This window comes from Natator depressus, chromosome 8 (genome assembly GCF_965152275.1).
Source record: "Natator depressus isolate rNatDep1 chromosome 8, rNatDep2.hap1, whole genome shotgun sequence".
NCBI lineage: Eukaryota > Metazoa > Chordata > Testudines > Cheloniidae > Natator > Natator depressus.
In genome coordinates, this window is record NC_134241.1 from 94876368 (window position 1) to 94894941 (window position 18574).

An 18574-nucleotide genomic window follows, 5' to 3' on the forward strand; every position below is an offset into this window, starting at 1 on the left:
CCATTGTGCTTCAGGATTGAATTAAGATGCTTTAAGAGCTTTTGTCTGATCCAAAAAAAGGCTAGCAGGATTTCACGTGTCTTTAGAAGGTTCCAGAGATCCTAATTAATTGGTAAGTTTCAGGTTGGTCATTGTTTGATTGTACTCATGTTTCTCTGTGCGTCCCTCCGGATTTTGGGTGGGGGTATATGTGCCAGAGTGGGCAATCATTGGATGGGTGTTGATTATAACGTTCCAGTTATAATTCTCTTTCTAGTATTGAGCTGCACGTCCAGAGATTTGGTATGTGAGCTGCCTACGTAGACTGCTGTGAAATATTCAGTGGCTGAGTATACCATTGTTTGAGTCAAGGTTCAAAGAGTGTGCGCATATGCACCCCATGTTATTCCTGTGAGTTTCCAATTCGGCCTGTCTTTATTTTTATCTTTTTACATGTCTTTTCCAGATGACCTTTACAAGTCAGGCGTCTGCCCAAAGTCACACACAAGTATTTCAGATAGGGCTCATTTTGGATCCATTGATTGGAAAAGGTGATATTAAGTGGCTCTTTGGCAGCTTTGTTGTTTAGGTAAAAGGCTATTACCAAAGTCTTTGAAGCACTGGGATGGAGCTTCCAGCACTGAAAATATTCCACCACTATCTTGAGGTCAGTTGAGAGGATGTCGCTGATGGTGGTGAGGTCTTTGCTTGTACCCACAAGAGCGATGTCACTGGCATATATTAATGTATGCAAAATTCTGTCAGGTAAGTTACTGTTCTAGATGTTGAATAGTGAAGGAGTCAACATGGATACTTGAGAGAGACAATCACTGAGGGTGCATGCTTTGCTGATCTGCCAGTTCAAAAGGACGTGGTATCTACGGTTGCTCAACACTGTGGCTAGGAATTGCATAGTGCTGCGGCATCTGATGAGCCTTGATGCCTTGAGCAACAGCCCATGTCTCCGTACCAGGTTGAAGGTGACGGATAAATCTATCAGAAGATATGCAGAAGTTGAAGACAAGGTACACTGTATCATCCGAGTCCAGAAAACTCTGACTACCTCACCTTCTTATCCAAGCTGTCACAAAACACATTCCTTACAACTATCGCAAGGCCTATACTCCTTGCGGGCAGCTGGAAACAGAAGCACTCTTAAAAGAGTATGAAAAGAGTGGTGAACCAGATACCATGAAAGAACTAATAGTCATTGAACTCTGCCCACCTGAAGAGATGGAATGAGACAGTGAAGGGTCCTGACTTCACACATACCAGTTGCAAAGTCTGGGCATGTTTCTGTAAGCTTGATGCTGCTAACCCAGTAAAACACTGTCAACCAAAAGTGATGGCTAATGCTGTTGCCTCATACCTTCTCTGTAATTCAAAGACAAAAACTGACAAGCTGACTAGATGGAAGATTCAGAAAGAGCTCCTTCTAAATGTCTGACACAGCCCTACCCCTTTATTGTTATCTTCCCCATATACTATAGAAAAAATAAACAAGGCTCCCGTGGCCACTAAAAGCAGAAGAGCGGCTGGTAAGGACAGCATTTATCCTGAATTCCTCAAGGATTAGGGGCCAAAGGGACAAGCCATGACTGGTAGACCTATTCGCTAACGTACATTTGATAGGAAAGATTCCAAAAAGCTGGTGTGAGGTGATATTCGTTTCCCTCCTCAAATGTGAGAAACCATCAAATGATGCCCAATATCACTCCTCTCCACAACTTACAGGTGAATGAAGAGGGTTTTACTGGCCCATTTCATCCCTATCTTTAAAGCCATACTGAGAAAGGAATGGGCCGGTTTCAGACTGGGGCAAAGTTGCCGCGATCAGGCTCTCACCATTACTAGTCATATTGAAGCTGGCTTCCAGCGGAAGTTAAGAGGTAAAGATAAAATCCTGTTTTTAAAATTTCTGTTTGTATGTTGGATGCCTCCGCTATGTATTGCAATATGACATTGATGGTGCTATAGTAGCAGCTTTATTATTAACTATTCTTCATATTCATCATATATTACAGTCAATTAATCCTTTGTTTACAGCTATTAGATACGGTATAATTGAGGTAATGACATAAGAATACATATGGCTGCCCAAGCAAAGATTTTTGAAGTGTACTCGCCCTCCTGTACACCTTTGAGATGCTCACCACCACTCTTGCCATATTCTGCGCCTCCCTGATATCCATCCTAACTCAAGTACCTTGACTCCCAGGCTCCCTGATGGGCTGGTAGATGGTCTCCTGCCATCACTGATTGCTAGTGTCTTTGCTGGCTTCCTGCGCTGGCAGATAAGCTTCTGGGCTAATTTCCTGATCTCCCTACTGGACGGCAGACAGGTCTTTCAGCCTCCCTTCTGGACCAACACCCTGGCTGAAGGAATGAATGCTCTAAACCAGCAAGGAACATCAGAGCTGCTCTTCCTGTCCTGTTACTAGAAGGCAAGGCTTATTCAGATCCATTCCACTATCACTGGGTTACATGGTTCTCCCCTTTACAGATAGGAGCTGTAATGCCTTCTTCTTGGCTCTGTTAATAAAATGAGTCATCTCTGATGGGATCCCTGGACTTAGGTTCCCAAGCACTTGATTGGTCAGTTGCTACTTGACTGCATTGAAGGTTCTCTTTTCATAAGTGATGTGATATGGAATATAGGGTGAGGGAGCAGAACATTTTAGGAAAGGAAAATATGAATACGCCAAACAGCAAGGTATTCTCAGCACAATAGTGTTTCATCAAATTTTCATCAAATAGATATTTTTCACTAAATCAGTGATTCATTTATGAATCATGATATTCAGGTTCAATGTGGATTTTCTTTGGTGGTTATCATTTCTTACAATTCTTTAAGGACTAATCAGATCTATGTTTTTTCCAGCTGTTAGCTACATACATACATTACCTCCCTTTTCATTTTTTTCATTATACGTTTGATACAGTTCAATATGAGAGAATGCACCACAGACACCATAGCATTGTATCAGAATAAATGCAAACATTACAATGACATTTACAATTGAGGATGATTTCTCCTTTTGTGGGTAAATCATCTACCTCTCTACTCCAGATCTATTTTTTTTGCAAACTAATATCTCAGTCTGTTTCTCTGACATCTTCTTGTGGATATCTAGCCATCAGCTCAAGCTCAACGTAGCTAAAACTGAGCTCGTAATCTTTCTGCCAAACCCTCTCCACTACCTCCTTTCTTGATCACCGTGGACAACACCACCATCCTGCCTGTCACTCAAGCCTATAACCTGGGCATCATCTTTGACTCAGATGCCTCTAGGTCCCCACATCCAGGCTGTCTCTAAAACTTTATTCTTTCTGCATTACATCTCTAAGATACTGCCTTTCCTATCCATTCAAACCGCGAAACCTCTCCTCTGGGCTCTTGCCATTTCACATCATAATTACTGCAATAACCTTCTCCCTGGCCTTGACAAATGCAATCTTGCTCCACTGATATCCATTCAGAATGCTGCTACAAAGATCATTTTCCTAGCCTTGGCTTTGACTATGTCACCTCTCTCTTTGCATCCACTGGCACCCCCTTCTCTAGCACATCAAACATAAGCTTCTATGTTCACTTTCAATCTTTTACAACTTATCCCATACTTATCACCGCTTAGTCATTATTGAGATGTCAACTGCTGCCTCCAATTGGCCAATCATGCCAGCCTCCTGGCCCACTTGTTAAATTTTCAGACAAGTACCTTTGTGCTTTCTCCCATGTTGCCCCTCATGATTTGGAGACTCCCCGTAAAACATCCATAAAGCTACCTCATTATCATCTTTCAGATCTCTCCTTAACACTCTCCTTTTCCATAATGCCTACATAAACATGACATAGTCAGCCTGCTGGTGTGCTGAGATCACTGCCTATCATGCTGACCAATGCTGTCTCCTTGTTGCCTTGTAAAGGAAGTATTTCTTCACACAATGCACAGTCAACCTGTGGAACTCTTTGCCACAGGATGTTGTGAAGGCCAAGACTATAACAGGGTTCAAAAAAGAACTAGATAAGTTCATGAACTATAGGTCCATCAATGGCTGTTAACCAGGATGGGCAGGAATGGTGTCCCTAGCCTCTGTTTGCCAAAAGCTGGGAATGGGCGACAGGGGATGGATCACTTGATGATTACCTGTTCATTCCCTCTGCGGCACCTGGAATTGGTCACTGTTGGAAGACAGGATACTGGGCTAGATGGACCTTTGGTCTGACCCAGTATGGCCATACTTATGTACTCCCATCTATCTCTATCCATCAGTTATCTCTCATTTTATACTTAAATTTTAAGCTCTTTGGGGAAGGGTCCATCTTTTTGTTTTGTGGAGCACCTAGCACAATGGGGTCCTGGTCCATGATAGGTCTTCTAAGCATTATGGTAATAGAAATAATAACAGTATTTATGCTCCTCAGTGCTTTGGAGCATCTTCCCAGTAAAGAATCTTACAGGTTCCTTGAGTGCTCATGCTACACCCCTTAATATAGCTACAATATACAAATACTGATACAAGATAAAAATGATCCTGGGACAGTTCCTCAGTGTGTGTAGTTCAGTGTAGCTCTATTGTCTTCAGTGGCGTTACTCTAATTTACACCAGCTGAGGATCTTGCCCAGGCATTTTAATACAAATTCCTTCAGAAAGGCAACATTAGCAGACATTGACATAAAGAGAAATTGCAATTTTGGAATACATCACTCTCTTTTTGCTTCAGATTATACACAGCAATGACATCTGCTCAAAGCCATCCTAATTTAGATGTGTCAGAAATTTGGTAGGGTTTAGCCCTGATTCCAAAACACTGCCTGACAATCAATCTTCTGCCCTGAAAAATAAACACACTTTTAATCCAGAGTCCTCATTCTCCTTCCTCTCAGCTATAGTTCTTGTCAACTTACATTAGACAAGAATACCACAAAATAAAATTTAAATACCTCCAAACACCACAAAGGCACTTTATGCAGAAACAACAGTACTTGCGGCATCAAGCAGGCTGGCCATCTAGATTCATTTGTGCTTAGCACCTATCTAGTGAAACTGTCATATCACCTTGTCAGCAGGCCCACAGCAGTGGTTATAGATGCATCAGTGGGTAGGCAGCTGAAAGACTACTATGAACATCAAATGTATTTGCTGAGGGCAGGATTCCAAGCTGGGAAACTGTTGTACGTCCAGTACTTCTACACATAAAAACATAAGAACAGCCATCCTGGATCAGACGAACACTCCATCTAGCCTAGTATCCTGTCTTCTGACAGTGGCCAATGCAGGGTGCCTCCGTGGGAATTGGCAGAACAGGCAATCATCCAGTGATCCATCCACTGTCAGCCGCTCCCAGCTTCCATCCCTGACCATCCAGGCTAATAGCAATTGATGGACCTATCCTCCGTGAACTTACATAATTCTTTTTTTAACATACTTATGGCATGTACGTTGATATGTGATTATCTCTCTATCTCAGAGCTGAATCAGTTTTGAAAATATCTGAAATTTCTTACATAGTATAAAGTAAAGTAATTTAGAAACTAGCTCAGATTTTCACCTAAGAAACACTTGGGCGAGAGAGAGAAATTATAGCAAAGTCTCCCTCCCACTCCTTACCCACTCCAGTTTGAGCACTTCAGATATAGTCTATATTAAACCAGCTAAAAAACACAAAATGGCCAAATAGCAGCAAACTGATCATGTAGAGCACCAAGCACATTCTCGGTACTTAGTAAATAATAATAATAAGCTAGACAGAGCACATCCAAGACTCTAGGAAACAATCTGAGAGGGAGACGGACTAATTAATGATCAGAGGTATTTTCCATCTCTGATGTCTATTTTCTATATTTAAATACAAAGCACATTTTAACACCAACTGATTCCAGTCAAGTCTAGTCTGTGCTGCATGAATCCAACCCAGGAGTTTTCTTCTCCCTTTCATGTTGCCAACATAAAATGCCTGCTCTAGACAACTACAGCAGAAACTTCCCAATTTATTTGCATTTGCTGGGGTATTTTTGTGTTGTTTCTTGCTGGAGGGGGTGTCTGTAAATTTTAAAATAATAACACAGCTCAGGAGAAAGTGCCCAAGTGCTGTATTGGGTAATCAGAGCTCTGCTCCCATCACAGACTCATTTCCCGCCTGAACATCTTTGCAACAATGAAATGTGCTGATGAGCTACCTTGACTGGATGTTGCAGCTACAAAGTCCATGAGCATGATGTAGAAACTGAAAAAGAAAAATAACTGCGGCACTGAACATAAAATGCACTCACCTGACAATGTGGCACCCTCTCCCCTAGGGCCACTGGTAGACCAACAGTGAGTGAGAGATACTGGTATGGACCAGTAGCAAATTATCATCACCCTGGAGGCAAAAGGGAAGCCAAGGAGGATACATCTACTTGCTACCCCCAGCTCTGTATATGATTGAAAAATCACAGTTTAGCCCATTGTAACCAGTGGGACTACTTGCAGAGAAAGGTGCTATGCATCGTAACGGTTGCAGAATCAGGTCTTGGATTATTGTCTTAGAACCTGTTACAAAAAGTGACTTTGAATCACAGTTTAGTTTGACCATCTCCAAAAAATAAAAACAAAAGATTGAAAATCATGTCAGAATCACCCCAGGAGCTGTGGGACCCAACTGTCACAAAAGGTTGCCAGTTGCTACAGGGCTGTGCTGTTGGAGAGCTTGACCTACACAGCAGTGACTCCTCCAGGAATCCCCCTCTGTAGCTTTGTCCCTTCAACAGTGGAGCTGTCTCTCAGGGCAATGAATAAGACCAGCTCCTCTGAAGCGCTAGTGCTTTGGGCAGCTGTATAAGCCATCCCCACCACCCATCAATACAGCAGCAGAAAGAAATGAAAAGGCAGCAAGCTGCCTAGCAGCAGTACTCAGACTCTTCACACATCTCGTAGAGTTAAGTCACAAATTTAACCTATCTGTGTGAAAAGCTTTTATACTCATGCTTCATTTCCTCTCTATTTATATTCATATTAAAAATCAGGAAATGACATACAAGGTCAGTAGTGATCAGAAGTCATTGCCTCCTGCTGGATGTTTGGTGATTTATGTGTAATGGTCTCAATCCAATTTCTAGTGAACATCTGCCTACCTCACAAAACCCAACCAAAAACTTTACCAATTAGTTCTAATTTCCATCTGGACAGAGACCAAGAAACCAATGGTCATAAGGAGTAAATTCTTTGAGTCCAGGAGTGGTTCTTCCAGGGCAGGCATGAGGCACAGTAAATCTTCTCCAGTTCTCTTTGCATCCCCAAACTGCCAGTAAAGTCAGTGAAGTTCTGGGTGTGTAACGAATTCAAGCCCATAAATAAAGAAGAGCAGAGAAGCTTACATTGAAGATATTGTATTCTAAGATCTCCTTGGTAGGGAGTATTTCTTATTCTGTGTTTGTATAGCACCTAGCACAATGGCCCTTGATCCTCTGGCCCTGCTGTAAAAGAAATAATAAAATAATAATAAAAAAGAACAGTAACAGAAATTAAATATAAATATCGACTGCTACATAATATTAAGGGTCTGAATTGTTGTCATAAAGGCAAGCAAACTCAAAGCTGATTCTGCAGGTCAGATCTTTAGCTGCATCAGAGCTCAGAGCTGAAAGAGGTGGGGAGCACAAGTGACTGTTACCCACCTTTGTGCTCCTTTGATCCTTGAGACCAATTCTTCCCCCTGTAAAACTTAGGGCAGCTTCAGAGCTGCTCTAAATTACACCTGGCTGCAAGAAAGACTGTTTTACAGCCAGGGACTGCTCAAATGCAGCAGGGTTCCAGTCTTCACCTCTTCGATAGCTCTGACATGCCCCTCATTCCAGGGTAGTGAGAGGGTGCCATAGAGCTAGTACTGTGGCCCTATACAAACAGTGGGGGTTCCTCTACACCAGGGGAACTCTGACTGTTTTGAGTTGCCAGAACAGCATTGCCAAGAGCTGGGATCTGGCCCTCCATTCTCAGCCCATCCTGTTGGGAGGGGACCACAATGCTCTGGTCAGTTTCTCGGTATATATTTCTTCATCCTTTTTATATAAGAAACAAAAACAAAAAAACTTTTTTAAGCTGAAAAAATTAATTAAACCCTTGAAATGTTGAATGGATTTCTATTACATCTATAAAGCTCAGGATATTAACTAGAGTATCAAGGTGAAGTGAGGCTGTTCTGCTCTTACTGAAGTAATCAATACAATAACCTCAAATGAGTTTGTGTATTTGATGGATGTTGTACAATTGGATGTAAAAGGCACAACATGTTGCATGATAAGTTATGGCCAAGCAATATGGTTGGCAAAGTGATGGTTAAAAAATGGCTGTGATTGACCACAGCCTGTGACTGACCCCGTAGGAATGGTCTGGTGGGACCTGTCATTTCTATAGACTTGGGGCTCCAGATCAGGATGGATTGCTATACATTGGGACCTACTGATTCCATGGGCCTGGACACTGGGATCTCAAATGGACCACAGCAGCTGGGAGTTGTCTCACATACTGATGCTGGGTCCCACTGTTGTAGAAGAGTGTTACAGCTGAAGTCCCAGAAATTTGGAGATTTTTTTTATGGAAAACCCTTGTTTGCATATTTGCAGGATATTCATCACTTTATTTCCACAAAAATCCCCCACCCTCACTCCGCCAACCATTTCTGCCTGCGCCTCCCCTTGCGTTTTCCCTGTAGCCCTCAATTGGGGTCTCCACCGTTTGCCATTTCAGTGATACCAACAGGTTCTCCTCTCCCCACTCAACTCTCTCCCTGTCCACCACTTCTCTCTAGTTTCCTACATCTGCCCTCAAGTTTTCTCCTGTCCTCCCCATCTCCCCTGCCACACTATGCTCCCTGATGCCGCCTGGAGCATGAGTCCCCTACCCACCCAGGGCCATAGAGATATGGCTAGAGTGGCTGCCGACACACTGTCACCCTGTCCGTCGTGCTGGCACTCTACCCATGCTTATGGTGGCCGGCTGGGCTACACTCTAGGCAGAGTCTCTATGGTTAGAATCCTGTGGCCTCCGAAGGGCACTGGCAGTTGGAAGGAGCCTGAGGCAGGAGGCCACGACAACGGCCCCAGAGACGCACAGCACCCCCCCCCCCGCCACATCACACCAGAGGAGACAGCAGCAGGGCCCCTCCACACCCCAGAGATGGCCCAGCCCCCAGGGGACCCAGAGGGGTGCAGGTCCCAGAGCAGCTGGGAGATGGGCAGCGGCCCGGCCTTCCCTGCTCAGCATCCAGCCTGGCTGTGGGCAGCCGTCTTCCCCACACTCTGCAGCCTGGGGAGGAGTGACAGCAGCGCCGCCCTCCCTCAGCACAGTGACCTGAGCAGCCAGGAGGAGGTGCATCTAGGGGCCCCAGAGAGGAGCAACAGCAGCACTGCCCCTCGTCCTGAGCGCCAGTTCCGGCTATGGGCGGCCGCCTTGCCTGCCCTCTGGGGCGAGGAGGAATACAGCTGCGAGCATGGCTCTGTGAAGTATCTAGCCCTGTGCGGCCTGGGTGGCGTGGTGAGCTGCGGCCTGACCCACACGGCTGTGGTGCCGCTGGACCTGGTGAAGTGCCGCATGCAGGCAGAGCCCAGTCGCTACCAGGGCATGCTGCAGGGCTTTGCTCTCACCGTGAAAGAGGAGGGGATGCGTGGCCTGGCCAAGGGATGGGCCCCCACCTGCGTGGGCTACTCCATGCAGGGCCTCTGCAAGTTTGGCTTATATGAAGTCTTCAAGCTGCGCTATGCTGACATGTTGGGACCTGAGCGAGCCTACCTGTGGCGGACCAGCCTCTATCTGGCTGCCTCAGCCAGTGCTGAGTTCTTCGCTGACATTGCTCTGTCCCCCATGGAGGCAGCCAAGGTGCGAATCCAGACGCAGCCAGGTTACGCCAACACATTACGGGTGGCTCTCCCCAAGATGTACCTTGAGGAAGGGCTCTGGGCCTTCTACAAGGGGGTGGCTCCGCTCTGGATGCGCCAGATCCCCTACACCATGATGAAGTTTGCCTGTTTTGAGCGCACCTTGGAGGCCCTCTATGCCTATGTGGTGCCCAAACCGCGCAGTGAGTGCTCCAAGGCTGAGCAGCTTGGCGTCACCTTTGTTGCTGGCTATGTAGCCGGTATCTTCTGTGCTGTAGTCTCCCACCCAGCTGACTCTGTGGTGTCTGTGCTCAACAAGGAAAAGGGCAGCAGCGCTGTGGAAGTCCTCAAGAAACTGGGCTTCATAGGCGTGTGGAAGGGCCTCTTTCCCCGCATCCTCATGATTGGCACCCTCACAGCCCTGCAGTGGTTCATTTATGATTCAGTCAAGGTCTATTTCAGGCTCCCTCGGCCCCCACCACCAGAGATGCCTGCATCACTGAAAGAGGGGTTTTTCTTTAAGTAGATTCAGCCCATAGATGCTGCATTGTGAGTTTAGTTCCTGCTGCATTGTACTGTTTCATTTGCGACTCTGTGGATCTGTTTCAGGCTCCTGGACCAACTCCCATCTCAAAAAGCTACCTCTCCAGATAGAGACTGAGGGGAGTGGTTAGCCTTTTCCCACAGACCTTGCAGTTATACTGTCACTTCACTACATAGTTCATTCTGCCAATTTCAGGTTCCAACCATCATCTTAGATGCTCCCATCTCTGGACTTTTGCCTAGACATGAATTTACATTTGACAGCTCTGTTAAAGGTCTATTTCTGCAAAGGCTTAAATCTATCAGTATGTGGCTCTTAATGCCTGTGTTTATTTTGTTTGCTGTGGATAGTGACTCTGAAAACTTTGAAACACAACAGAGTCATATTCCCCTGTTATAGAGAAAATTGACATGTATTTTAAATGGGTGCTTATATTACACTCATATACAATATTTAGTGGAATCAAAACATTAAAAATGGCTATGAATAATATAAGTTAATATGTTCAGAATATAATAATTTACAGTATCCCTAGACAAAAGTGTTTACCCACATTGTTTATTGGAATTGCATATTTGAAATTTTGTTTATGGAATGTTATATTTTGTAAAGGTTAGAATATTAATGACAGTTATTTATGTGTGTTTGATATAAAACTGCTGAGATGTTTGAAGGAGTATTTGTTAATGGTTGATTACACAAAGGTGTCCTGGCTCCCAAATTAGAAAAACTGGGCATAAAATAGAGTTAATCCTGCTTACCTCTCACTTACATACCTTATTTTTAATAAATAATTTGGGATAGAAAAATAAATATAATATGCCCTAATTTGGTGCCATTTCTATCTCTTATGTGGCAAACACTCTCCTTTATTTAAACATAGATCAAATTGATGTGTGCTGTGGGTTTTCTTCGATAAAAGGGATATGGGCATGGTGTAACTTAAATGAGATATGGCCTGCAAGTCACTCATTTATGCAAGAATGCCAGACATAATATACATCTGAACATAATTTTTCCAAGAATGTTATTTATTAAATGTTTAGAAATGTTATGTGGAAATTTAAATAGTTAACAAAGCAAATAAAAATGCTTTTTGTCCTGTGGGAAATCATTATTTATAAAAGTGTTTTAGTCACTGTGGAAATATAGAATCTTTATGGAATTGCTGCTATTATAGTAAGACAGTAAAGTAACTGTAGTACACAGGTCATGTGCTGTGGGCATTTACAGTTGTTTGAATGGAATGACTAAGACAATTCTGCAACACTTCTAAATAAATGTAAAAATATAGTGTTCTATTCTTGGGGCCTAATCCAAAGTCCAGTGAAATCAACTGAAAGATTCTGATGGACTTCCCTGGGCTTTGGATCAGTTTCCTGGAGAATTAAAATAGCCACAAGAAATGGCCAAGAAATATGTGACCAGAACTATACATTTCTTTTACCCTTTTGAAATGCTTGCATGGTATATACTACATTACACAAAACATCAAATGGCCCACAACAAGCTGCTGTTCTACATCTTGAATTCACTGACATGCAAAAAGGGTTAAAAATCTCAACATATATATTACATGCCAGTGGTTCTCAACCAGGGTCCGTGGCCCTCTGGGGGGCCGCCAGGAGGTTTCTGGGGGTTTGCCAAGTAGGGCCAGCGTTAGACTCACCGGGGCCCAGGGCTGAAAGCCAAAGCCCCACCACATGGGGCTGAAGCCCTGGACCCTGAGCCTCACCACGTGGGGCTGAAGCTAAAGCCTGAGCAATGTAGCTTTGCCAGGGCTCCTGTGGCATGGGGCCCCAGGCAATTGCCCTGCTTGCTACCCCTTAACACTGGCCATGGCTTTTATATACAGAAAACCAGTTGTGGCACAGGTGGGCTGTGGAGTTTTTAGAAGCATGCTGGGGGGGCCCCAGAAAGAAAAAGGTTGAGAATCCCTGTTATATGCCATCTTTCAGGTAAGCAGTTGTAAAGAATAAGCAATGACAGAGCTGAAAGAATCAGTTCTTTAGCTTGATGTCAGAAAAAATCCAAAGACACCTTCTAATTTCAATACACGTAATTTTGGAAGCACAGAGAAATGTACATTAACTCCCATTTATGTTTTGCAATTGAAGCTGAAAACATATGAGTTTTACAATGATACTAAGCTTAATTAAAGTTCATTGACATCCCAGCAATTATATTGAAATTAGCAATTGTTTAAGGAGCACAGTAATTGATAGACAAGACGCTAACATCCCAGTCCCATGGAGATGTGGGAGAAGTATTAATTTAAAAGTACATGTCTACATGCATCCGACAAAGTGGGTATTCACCCACAAAAGCTTATGCTCCAATATGTCTGTTAGTCTATAAGGTGCCACAGGACTCTTTGCCGCTTTTACAGATCCAGACTAACATGGCTACCCCTCTGATACATTTAAAAGTAGTGAGAACTGTACTCTCATCAAATATGTAAGCAGCTATCACTTTCCATTCATCTTAGTTCCTCTCACCATTGTTGCTGTTATACATCTTTTTCCAAAGATGATATTAAAGTGGAAGAGGGAAAAGAAGGTGCATCTGAATTGTCACCAATGGGTCCTGCGTAGCATAGTAAACTTGGGAATTCCCAAGTTTGCACCCTGTTGCTGGCCTTGAGACACAACACAAACTGGAAGCCAGTTTATACGTAAGTGCCAAACCATTTCAATCTTCTCTGTACTAATTCACTTTTAAGTGAAAAAGCATCTATAATTAAGCAGTAATTCTAACAAATTATATATTTTAGGCTCCTGATATGTTGTCTATAATGTTTTGTAAATGAGATACTGCACAAATCTCATGAATTAAGTTGGTCGACCAGTAAACGTTTTAGAGTCCTACTCATTTGATTAGCAGGCTGGAGAAAGATGACCATGTTTTTAAAAACTCAGCACAAACATTCTCTTGATTTTGGGGGGGGGGGGGGTCAAAATACAAATTGTTTTTAAAAATTGTAACTATATTTTACATATTTTAAGTTTAAAATGAAATGAATATTTCCCTTCTTGGACCCCAGGTCCCCATCCTGCACCACGTGTAGTCATTTACACCAGTGCAAGCTGAGTGCAAAATGGATGTAAAATGTAGCAAATCAGAACGGTAGTAATTTACACCCACTTTGCACTGATGTCATTGCACAAGGTACAAGGCAATGGTGAATTGGGCCTGTACAGTCCAGAGCACTAGATGCATTTGGATACCACCTACCATTTGTACTGCTGCCAGCTGCTATGGGTATGCCTACCTTGCAGTCACAGGGTGTGACTGAAGTGTAGACATTCTAGCTGCCTGAGTAATTATCCAGGGTTCCAGGCAGGTTTGTACGGCCTGCAGTGAAGCCTCTGTTGTTGTGGCTTCACAGTTCTGGTATTCAAGCTAGGTAGATTAATGCTAGCCCAGATATGTCTACGCTAACTGCCATCACACCCTCACTTTAGTTTATGAGCTACTGTTCGTTACATTACATTAGCACTTTTCTGCTTCCAGGAAATACAGAGACAAGTCCACAAAGACTCAATGCCAGAAGCCATGACAACAAATTATTACTCTTCCTTCATGTGCATATATTTTGGTAACTCATTAGTAGGGTTTATTGCCACCCTCCCTGGGCCATCTGGCCAAACAGAAGATGCATATCCACATACACACTGTACAATCTTCAATTCTTCCACAATAAAAACATGATTAGCAACTAGAGAATAACTATAAAGGCAAGACGATATTATGTTCCCAATTGATCTGAGTGAAGCTGTTTATGTGAGCATGATGGGCAGGATTTTGTTTGAAGCCCATTGTATGTTCTTTTCTCCACACTTCAAAACAATCAATGACAATAAAGAATCTATTTCCTCTAGAATTGATTTGTAAAATTACCCAATATCTTGGGAAAAGTATAAAGAAACTATAGCATGAAGTACATACAAATAATATTTTGTAGCAAAATATAGTTAAAGGAATGATTATCTTGCCAAAACAAAGAGAAACCAAACTGGACAATTCATGTTATTGAAATCAATAGCAATAAAGTCTGTCCTTTCTTTTGGCTTTTGTACAGTTTACAGTGCTGTTGGCAAAATAAGTCAACAAATCAGGAGATGTTTTTCTCTGACTTTCCTTCTAACAATTTATGATGTGAATGTATTTTTAGCATGTAAATTGTTCTGCTAAGATTTTGAATTATTATGATAAAAATATGCTTACAAAAGCCTGCAACTAATTCTTGGAGCTCTTACAATGTTATAATGCAATGCAGTTAAGTGGTGAGCATTTGCAGGATATTACATTCACTTTTTACAAAATGCTTGTGTTCTAGTCCTGAAATTTCAGTTATTGACATTCTAAAACACAAGTGAAAAGTGCTTGTCCCTGCAGAATTCTTGTTTTATACCTATGCTCGTGAGTGGTCTTGATTTTATATAAACAAAACCCCTCTTTCATTAATGTCAATCAAAAATATTCTCTAAATATTAGGAGATTAAATCTGATACTAAACCCCTGTCTTTAGAATTTGTAGTTATATTTTGGATGTCCATTCTAACATTGTCTCAGTAAATCAGCAGTTCTATAGTTGATACTAGCTGTTCTTTGTATTAACCATATATGATTATACATGTTTTAGATCTACTATAGCTGAAGCAATGACATAACAATGCACACGGCTGCCCAAAAGTGAACTTTGAAGTGGGCTCCTCCTCCTATGCAAATTTTGAAATATTTCCCAGCTACCCTTTACCTCCCTTCTCCCACCCCCCATCCAAAACAGCTATCCCATCTTGACTGTTTGGCTTACTACTGGGCTGGTTTCTTGGCTCCTGGCTAGAACTCCTTGGTCCCTATTCCGTGCTTTACTGTGACCCCTTTACATGATGTAAAGAATGGAAATGGCCCCTGGGGACTACTGTATTGAATAAAATGCATCAGACAGAGTTGCCAGAGTAGTTTTAAGCCAGCCCTCTCCCAGCTCCTGGCATAGCTACCCTAATGCTGCTCTAACTAACGCCAGGGGCCAGACAGGCCACAAACAGCCTTTGAATATAGGAGGAACAAAGTAGGCCTATTCCCTTCATTCTTATGATGAGTGTGGGTCCAGTGGAACTCAGAATCAGGGCCTATCATGTCTAATTTGGTGCAAACTTAAGTTAATACAGACCAAGCTTTTACAAAACACCATGCTTCCGTGATTAAAAAGAAATCCAACTGAAATAATTAACAAAAATACAATTCACTAGAAACTGACCCTAAACACATCTGGAATTAGTCTATTTTCAGAATACAAGATGCAAGAATGCAAAAAACCAACATCTCAATAGTGAAAAGTTAATTAGATTTTAAAATATTATTCCATTTTAATAACTATTGTTAGTAACATAGAAAACTGAATTGTTAACGATATTTTGCGGTCTAATTCTGCTCTCGCTCCTGTAAATCACAAACAACTCCAGAGTAACTCTACTGAATAGAGTTATACAGGCACAGGTGAAATTAAAATCAAACCCATTGTTTGTAGCCTGATATGTCCCCTTAATTTAGGAGGTCTTGATCTAAAAATATAAAATTAGATGTATGTCAATAAGAATGGATCTCTAAACAGTTTAATATAGTATGTACAAATGACTAAAAATCAACAGGAGTGTTGTGCAGATGATTGAAACAGGCTAGTTTATTATATGTTACATTTCTCTACTGCATATTTTTATCTTTAATTACAAAATGTCTGGTAAGATAGTTACCAGCAGGATTTATTTTCATAATATAGTTCCTTTGTTAAGTCACAATTTTATTAACAATGAAATGTATTAGCTTTTGCCACAATAAATAAGAAATTGCAATGCTTTTGAACTTTTGCAATTCTATATATGAGCTGTAATGTGAAAGGTCAAGGTATATTTGTGCTATGCATGCATATAATAGTGCTATAGTAACATGGCTGCTATCAGATTATGAATTGTTTAGAAATACAACTGGAACTGAAAAATAACTGGATTTGGGGAATGAAAATGGCTGAACAGAAAACACTAAAATTAAATGACTGGTTGGATTCACTGGCTTGATTCTACTCTCACACCATCTACCACTGATGGAATGCTATTGACTTTGGAGGAGTTATTTCTGATTTACACCAATGTGAGTGTAGAATCAGGATGTCTTTTGCTCTTTACACAAGTGAACTATGAAAGAACCCACAGTCACAGTGGGATCCAGATACTTGTGTTTACTAATTATATACAATATGCAAGGCCTTGCTGTATACTACATACATTACTTTGCTTCCAGTATATATCTTTGTCTGGACAGGCAATCTTTAACCAAGTGGAAAGCATGGATCAACTACCTCAGACAAAACTTAGCAATGAAGTTGATAGCACACCACTCACAGAGCACCCAAGCTTTGAAGAAAAGTAAACCACAGCAACTGAGTTGGTCAATAATTAAAATATAGGGCCTGATTCTGATCTTATTTACACCAGTTTTCTGGTGTGTCATTCTATTGGGACAGATTCTGCTATGAATTACACCAATGTAAGTCTACAACAGTTCCACTAAACTTACTAAAGTTACTCTGGATTTACATCAGTGTAACTGACAGCAGAATCCAGCCTACTAGAATTGTACCAGAGTAATTTTAAATTAAAGGCGAATCAGGCACACAGATATGCATGTTCCATACTTTTATTTTTCCACTGAATGACTGATAGAGGCATAACTGCAGTGCCCATAAAATTAAAAGACAAGGTAATGGAAGTTGTCAGGGTATATATAAAAGCCACATTTTCATACCTGGGTGCCTAAAACTAGTAATCTAATTCTATATTTAGATACCAAAATGACCTGGTTTTAAAAGGGCTGAGCATCCAGAAATGTAGGTGTTTTCTGAAAACCAGGCCTCTTGGATGCCTAAGTATGGTTTTAGATGCCTAAATTTAGTTGCAAAATTTTAGACAAAATATTCTAAAGAAACCTACATGAACAGTTGACTCCTCTTCTTAACAAGCTTTTATGTCACTTCCCTGTGCTGCTGCTCCTTCTCTTGGGCCTGCCTGGTGTGCACTGCAATGCACTGGATGGAAGTGTGGCTCCTCCTAGTCCCCTAGGGCCACTGCGGCTGCTGTTTTTGCCTCCATCTCCCAGTGTTGTTCTTTACATTAAAGTAGGGCTTCTCAAACTTCGTTGCACCATGACCCCCTTCTAACAATAAAAATTACTACAGGACCCCAGGGGGGGGACCAAAGCATAAGCCTGTCCAAGCTCTGCCACCCCAGGGGCAAGGGGGCAAAGCCAAAGCCCCATCTCCCCAGGCTTGGGGCCTGTAACCTGAGCCCTGCCACCCAGAGCTGAAGCCCTCAGGCTTCGGCTTTGGCCCCGGGCACCAGCAAGTCTAAGCCAGCCTGGCGACCCCATTAAAACAGGGTCCCAACCCACAGTTTGAGAACCGCTACATTAGAGCAATGAGAGCCTGGATCAATCCATATTATTTTTTTTAAAGATAACAGAACCACAGCAGAAACCACAGTCTGCAGCTTGCTCTGGCTCTACAGTCCAGGGCCCTGCCTTAGTTCCAGTATGGCAACTTCCACCTTCTCTGTATGTATATATATATATATCTTCTTACTATATGTTCCATTCTATGCATCCGATGAAGTGGGCTGTACCTCACGAAAGCTTATGCTCTAATAAATTTGTTAGTCTCTAAGGTGCCACAAGTACTCCTGTTCATTATGCAGGGTGACCCTTCTGACTTCTGCAGTCACAATCTACTCCTCTCAGCAGCTGCTCTACATGCTGCCGGCTCTCAGGCCTCATAGAGCAGCAGCTAGGCTGCTAAGCAGGAAAAAGGGAGCAACCGCAAGCTGAGGAGAGAGCCCCCCACCAAATAAACCTTAGCAACCCAGCCACCCACCAGGTGCTTCCTGCACCTTCCCTGGAGATAGGACTCAGGGGGCTGAGTCTCCCCTACCAGCTGCTTCCAGTGAATGTGTAGTGTGAGAAAGGGAATAGCTCCAGCCTCCCACTCGCTCCCAGTACTCTGCAGGGGTTTGTGCCTCCCTGCCCCTTACTTTCTCCAGGTTGGGTGGGAGGGGGGACAATCGGTGACCACCTCTCCTGTGAGAAACGTTCCACATAGAGCTGCTGCTAAGGGGAATTGTGGGGTGTGCAGGCACTGCCTCAG

General features: G+C 42.6%; 1 pseudogene; it reads left to right on the forward strand.

Annotated features, from left to right (window-relative positions):
* Window positions 1-9138: 9138 nt before the first annotated feature.
* Window positions 9139-10362, forward strand: LOC141992960 (solute carrier family 25 member 3 pseudogene; annotated as a pseudogene).
* Window positions 10363-18574: the final 8212 nt, after the last annotated feature.